Genomic DNA, 7,265 nt, shown 5'->3' on the forward strand with positions numbered 1-7,265 from the left:
AGGAGTCAGCCCTGGAGCACCTTTTGGACTAAGGAGGTTGCTGCCTAGAGAAATGGGATACGTTATGGGATGGAAGGCAAAACCAGTTTGCGATTGCCCAGGACTTATTATGGGATGATTAGGGCAGAAACTAAAGGTGACGAAAGGGAGAGATTTAGATGATTAGGGGAGGAACAAGTGTGAAGAAAACAGGGATAAAGGAGTAAAAGGGCTGGCTGCAGGTATGCTTGTCTGGCCATGCCCTGCGCCGGATCAGTGCAGTCTCTCCTGTCCTCTTATTAAATCCCTAACACTTTTACTGGATGAGGGATTCTCTCAGTCCAGGGAGGATGGGGAGTCTGGGTGACAGGGACTGGAATCAGACCACAGGACAGAGTTGCCCCTGTGCCTGGGTACCAGCCACTGGAGAGACCGTAGCGACTGAAGTGCCAGCCTCTGGAGCAGGACAATGAGCCACAAGGGTTTGTGTTCCCTGGTCCCAGTGTCTGGAGGGAGCATGGATGTCCAAGTCAGCATAGATCAAAGGTGACCAGCCAGGGAGTCGGTGAAATGGCCTGGGAGCTGTGGGTGTCTTTAAAGGTGACACCACAGTGGAGTGGGCTACTGGGCACCAGAAGAGTCCCAGCCAGCTCCTGGAGAGACTGTAGGGTCTGTGGGACCCTAATGCATGTGTGTGGCTACTGCAGGACCAGGGCAGTCCTGGCCAGCTCTGGGTCTGCACATGTGCACATGTGCTGGTGAAATGGTCTGTACCAGCATCTGGAGTGTGGCTGTGGCCTTGGGGTCTCCTGTGTCCAGGTGCCAGCAAGGGGGGGATACTGGGATCCAGGCAGACTGAGGATCAGAGCCCAGCTGCTGGGAAGAACCACCCTGCAGGCATCGGTGTACCACCAGTACCATCTGCCAACTTCTGCTCATCACCTGGTGATTCTCCTTCACTGCTCTTTTGAACTCGTGATGCTAAAAAGCAGTGATCCATTTAAAGCGCTGATGTGTTAGCAGATCCGTTAAAAAAATTAAGGTTCTGCAATTTTCATGGTCTTGGGAGAAACTGAAGCCTTGCAGCTCTTTTCCCACTAGAGGTCTCTATGGATAAGAGTGAGGCACCTCTGAAAATAACTTTGACACTGACAGCAGCTGCTGCTGTTTCTGTTTGTACGCGTGCAATTGCATGCAAGACAGTTGCTATACTACTGCTTTATACTACTGCTACATAATGCAAGTAGATCCAATTCCCCTAATATTGTTAGGTAGTAATTTTTAAATGGGACTTATTGCTTTTTGTGATACTGCACCAGGTGAGAATCTCAGCTGGTACCTTCAGTTAAAAGGACGAATTCCAGTTTCATGAGTATGTAAAAAACAGAAGGACCAAACAACCGCCGCTCTTAAAAATTAATAGTGAGACATCTTTGGTTTCCTAAGGACACTCACTCTAAGAACGAATAATTTACTGTTAATAGATCCTGATTGCACTACTTTTTAATTCTGTTAATTTTAGCAGAGTTACTGGTGACTTCAACTGGATTTACTGGGGAGGTGTCTTCCCTTTCTCAGACCTGTGTAACTGCATTTATTTGTGTGATGTCTCTGACATTGCTAGCCATGTGTGACAAGTACCTGATGTTATATACGTTCTAACTCAATTCACATTTATTTAGATAATTAAGCCTGTTTTGCTTAAAAAAGCATTGTAAGGTGAAGTGTGGGCACAAACAGCAATGGACTCCTGTATACTTCAGGAAGATGGAATAACCTTTCCCTGCAGAACTGAAATTTAGATTTCCTCTTTGTTACTGTGTGCAAATATTCTATTTCTGTTTTAATTTCCAGAACTTCACCAGATTTTCTAGTCTGTCTCTCAAATGCAGGATTGCCAAGTAAGCACCAGAAATGAGCGTGTCCCGCATAAATGTGACAGAGCGGTGATCTAAGCATATAACAGAGGGAAAAGTACTAGATCAATATTTCTGAGGGATAAGTAATTTGCAAAAGCCCCTTGGCTATGTTTAAACTGGAAGGCTGCTGCACTGACCTGGCACACAACTAACAGCTGGGTGCCTCTGAACAACTCCCTGCCGTGTCTGTTCTGCCTTGGTTTCCGCTGGAAGAAAGGTTGGATGTGTAGGCTGAGGACAGATGGACCTTTCAAGCCCTGAGGGAGGCCATGGAGCACATCCAGTGATCAGGTTTGATGTAGCTTTGACACTTCTGAGGCAACTGCAGAGAAAACATGAAGAAAAAAATCCTTTCTAATACAGCATCAATCTAATTAATGTTGTGGAGGATTTGGGCAGTGAGTAAAGAGGTTAGATACAGGGACACAGCCTCCTGTGGAGTTTGTGATTGCAGAACAGCTCAGAAAGAAAAAAGTCCTCACTTTCAGATACTTTCAGCAAACCTCAAGAGCTGGTACTTTGTGAACAGGGTCTTTTGGAGGAGAGGACGTGACCAGAACAGAGTGATACAAGACCTGGGGCTGCAGGGTTTCTTAGAACATACTGCAAATGAGCTATGGTGGTCTACCCCAGTGAAGAATAAAGAAAAAATCTTTTTCAGATGATAAGACTTCTCTGCTGCGTCTGGTCCAGAGCTTGCAGATTCAGGTTTCCTATTAGTAGGATATTTTGAACTACTATGAAGCACTTATTCTACTCTGACATTTGATGTTCTCAAGTTGCTCAATGACTACTGGATCCCTTTTTTTGTACAGTTTTGTACAGAAGAAATCCATCATGCTTTACTCGCCATACATAGAAGTGTATGACATGCTTCATTTCTGTAGCTGCAGAAGTCTAAATGTCTAAATACTGCTTCTAAGTTCCGGAAATTATAGGTATAATATGTTCTTGATAGAGTTGAGAAATGTAAGTTGAGTCTTGTGCCAGAAAGGGTTGTGGGTTGCAGAGGAACTCATCCTGCCTGTAAGATTTCTGTAATCTCATATTGTCCCTCAGGGTATCTGCTGGGCTAAGAGAGCTCTATGGAATATGCAGATGTAGGGACCTGGATGATTCTGGTCATCTCCTTCATCCCCAGAATAGTCTAACCAGCAAAAGTCTAGGCTTAAGGCTGGGAATTAATCAAAATTTGCATGAGGTGTGTTCCTTCAATTTCATTTTCAAGTTAAATTATATTTTTGAGTATTTTATGGTGATTATCAAAGTGAAATCTGAGCATTTCTTATTGGCAATACATTTATTCATAGATTGCATGAAAGAATAAAAGGCTGAGGATTGCTGACCTCAAAATCAAACTGAGACATGCTGAATTTAGTGTTATTGCAAAGGTAATGAAAAGTTCTTATTAAATGGTGTATTTTATACTCTGATTCAGCAAGATTCTAACTAAAAGAAGTTGCCTTGTTCCATTTGATACCCACAGCTTTAAAGTTAAATGTGGTTTAAATAATGTTCTGAAATACAGCTACTGAGCTGCATCTATGTACCTGAAAAGCATTTAGCCATTTTTTGCAAATAATAGCAAATTGCTTTGAAGATATTGAAGTTGTGTTACATTGCTGCATCAGCTAATTTTGAAATATCTTATTTAGAAAGAATTATGCAATATGATGGAGAGAAAGAATCCTCCTGTACCAATGTGCAGCATTTCTCCATTTTAAATATGTATATTCATATTACCCTTTATATATGTATGCACCACATCTTTCTTCTCATTAATGAAGTTTGACAATTTGTGACAAGACAGAAAGGGAATTCATTATATTTAGTAACAGAAAACCCATTTCTCATTTTTCTAATGCCAAGCAGCTGCAATGAAATTGCCTAAACCACTATATCACAATTCCCCACCTTTGTGGTTCTTAAGGTCACCCTCAAGGGTCTTCAATTTCCTTATGTTCACAGCTTGGCACCTGGTAATTTTCAGAATCAGGAAATATAAGGAAGCTATATGTTTTTATTCTAAGAAGGATTTTTTTTTTATTTGAGAAGAAATAAATCTGTCAGGTTGAAAATATTAAAAATCAGAAGCTTGACTGTAATAATCACAGCAATGTCAACGCCAATTTTGTTTACAAAACTTTGGAATGAAATTTTTCTGCATGACAAAGAAACTTCCCTTCTCCCTGAGAGAAATTGTCAATGTGTAAGGGAAATGGAATTTTTATTTCAATAATCAATGGAGTTTAGAGTAATTTATTGTAATAAGACTGAAAGGCACCAAGTATTACTATTCCTTAAAAAGTTGCTCAGTATTCTTGCTGCTGCCAACTTCAGTGGACTGTGTCAGCAAAATGAAACTATTTTAGTCTTTTAGACTAAAATTAGAGTAATTTTCTCTACATATAAAATGGTCAAATGTTTTGTGTACCGGTATTAATTATTGAGGAAATGTAACAATAGGCAATATTATGAAATTCAACTGATTTCCTTAAGGATGTCTTTAGACAGTCTCCAGGTTAATAAATTCCAGTAGTATAAATGGAAAAAAAATGTTGCTTTGGGCTCTGCAGTGGGATAAAAGAAGGGTTTCCTTTTTATCTGACTTTATTTCTACTGAGGATATATTTCCTAATTCTTTCAGTGTATGACTTAAAATAAAATACAACGAATATTTCTGTTCCAGGTAAAATTTTGCTATTTGCAGAAATAGAATATATTCTGAATATGAAGACAGTAATTAAAATCAGTAAAAAAATTGATAAATAACATGTTGAAAAGCAAACTACTTTGTAAAAGTAAATAGAAGGTAATTTCTTTCTTTGATATGACTTCTTATTTCTTCTGATATTATCCATGAATATCTAGGTTTATAAAGTTCATATAGTATAGGACTTGAAAACAGTACATTTTGAGTTTAGTTTTTTTTCTAGTACAAATGTGGAGTTCCAGTCCAGGGTCAGGGACGTGATTACTCAGTATGATTCGAACAAACATTTTAATTCTTCTGGATGTGCCCCGTGACTTTGGGATTTGCTAATACTGGTATTTGCTTGTAGCACCCAGACATAACTGCCACCCAGACAGTTACCAGTTTAGTGTAAACACATTCACAAAGAACAGAATGCTGTTAGCAGGGCTTTTTTTCCCCCAAACTGAAGTTGTGCAGCTTACCATAGAGAGGCTGGCCGGACTCAGTGGTTACCTCATTATTTCCTACTCGATCATGAGCTTCCTCAGAATGTGTCTGCCCTGCGAAACAGAGTATGAGGTGGCGATACCCAGGCTAGGGAGATGTTTGCTAGTAGCATCATGCCCATATGTTCTAATATTTCTGGTATGGTTTGGTTTTTCCAGGAGCTGTTTCCTAAACACGGTGTTCTTATTACTTTTTTAGCCATAATTTCTTTCTGTAATGCTAGTAATATGAATTATGGAGATATTGTCCAATGCATATACCTACAAAAGCTGAAATCAGAAGCTATCCTGGCTGCGGAGGTTTTCTTTGTTATACATCTCACTGAAGAAAGTAACCTCAATGAACAAATATTGTTTCTTCTACAGTGCAAGTGCATTTTTGGCAATATCCTTCGAAGATAATCCTTCTGTATCAGGCAGGGAAGTGGATTTCACAGGACATGCTATTTATACTGCTAGTATAATAGAAAAAACAGCATCTTCAAGATGCACCTATAGATTTACTGGTGCAGCTAATTTTAGCCCCCAAATTACAAAACAACAAAGAAATATATATAAGCAAATGCATATCTTTGTAGATTTTCTCTATGGCTGTGAAAAGACATTGGTTGTTATTTAATCAACATCTTCAACAATGTATTTTTTTTCACTTGTAAATGGTTGACTGACTCTTTTCCTTAATCATTTTATTATTTTACCATAATAATTTTGTTGTTTTTTTTTCTGAAAAATATTTAACAGATATTTTGATATGACTCTGGAAACAATATAAATGTAGATGTTAATGGCTTCACATGACTTTTATACTGATCTTTGTTTTACATTGGTGATATATGGCATTTTTTTCTCCAGGAACTATTCAGTTTAAGAGTGTGTACTAACAATGACTATTGTGGTTGCTATTGTATATGTCTGTCTAGTTTTGTATTTCCAGTGTTTCACTTATAGAACCTTCATTCAGGTGATTTACAATGCAGAGTAACTAGTGTGATTTTTGTCAGTGTGAGATGTAATAATTCTTGCTTTCAGAAGAATTTAAAAAAAAATAACTTATTTAAACAATAATTTAAAAAGAGAACTACCACTGTATTTCAGAGATGCTGCCATGCAGAGCATCTATGCAGTTCAGTGGGAAGCTTTTGCTGCTAAATGCATCCTGATTTTAATGGTCATTCTGCATGAATTGTGTAGGTGGCCATTAGTGCTGGTATAAACCCAAATTTGGAGATGGCATCGCTGTAGGTAAGAAGTGTGGCAATAATCACTAAACCTTTGCAATGTTCAATTTCGAGAAGGTTGATTTCAGAGTTATGTGGTTAAATTGCTGCTGGTTTTTTTGTTTGGTTGGTTGGTTGGGTTTGTGGTTAAATTGCTGCTGGTTTATTTTTTTTTTTGGATGCTGTCTTATCAAATCCCCAGGTCTAGTATTTTCTAGCGAAATCAGCTGGAATGCTGTCTTATCAAATCCCTGGGTCTAGTATTTTCTAGCGAAATCAGCTGGACACCCGCACACTTTGAATTCTCTTCAAATCCTCTGTAACTCAGCAGGTCTCTGTCTCGGCTGCGGAGGGAACCAGCAAAGCAGGTAAAGATGTATCGCGCCACTAGATGTCCTTCTGCCACAAAATTTCTACTGCTCGGTGCACAAGCTGGTAATATTGTCTTAAAAAAAAAAAAAAAAGAAGCTGGAATGGTGTACGGCACTAACGGGCCGCCCGTGCAAACTTATGTGGTGGCAAACGGCCTGGAAAACTGCCTCGAGGTAGGCCACCGCTCTGCAGTTACAAAATACCTTATATTACACACATATTGAGCCTTCAAGGACTAGCTAGGAATTTTCTGGCACCATAAGTGTTGCAGAAGCAGGGGTAGCCTCTTGCTGGTGGCTTATAAAAGGCTTATAAAAATAGCTAAGCCTGATTGTTTCCTAAATAATATTTTGGCTACCTCTGCGCGCAGGCGGCAGGGCCTGCTCTGTGCACAGAAGCATAAACTCTCACGGTAATTCCTTGTCTGTGTGGGTTGTGTGGCCACTGTCCCATGTGTTTATTGTTGCTGAGGAATTACAGGCAGCCTTAGCTGGTGTTTGGTACCACGTTTATGGTTTGTGACAGTTTTCCAGAGTGTGCTGTACGCATCCAGCCATCCCTGCCACCAGCAGCACGT

Source organism: Calidris pugnax, unplaced genomic scaffold (genome assembly GCF_001431845.1).
Source record: "Calidris pugnax isolate Ruff unplaced genomic scaffold, ASM143184v1 scaffold8, whole genome shotgun sequence".
Lineage (NCBI taxonomy): Eukaryota > Metazoa > Chordata > Aves > Charadriiformes > Scolopacidae > Calidris > Calidris pugnax.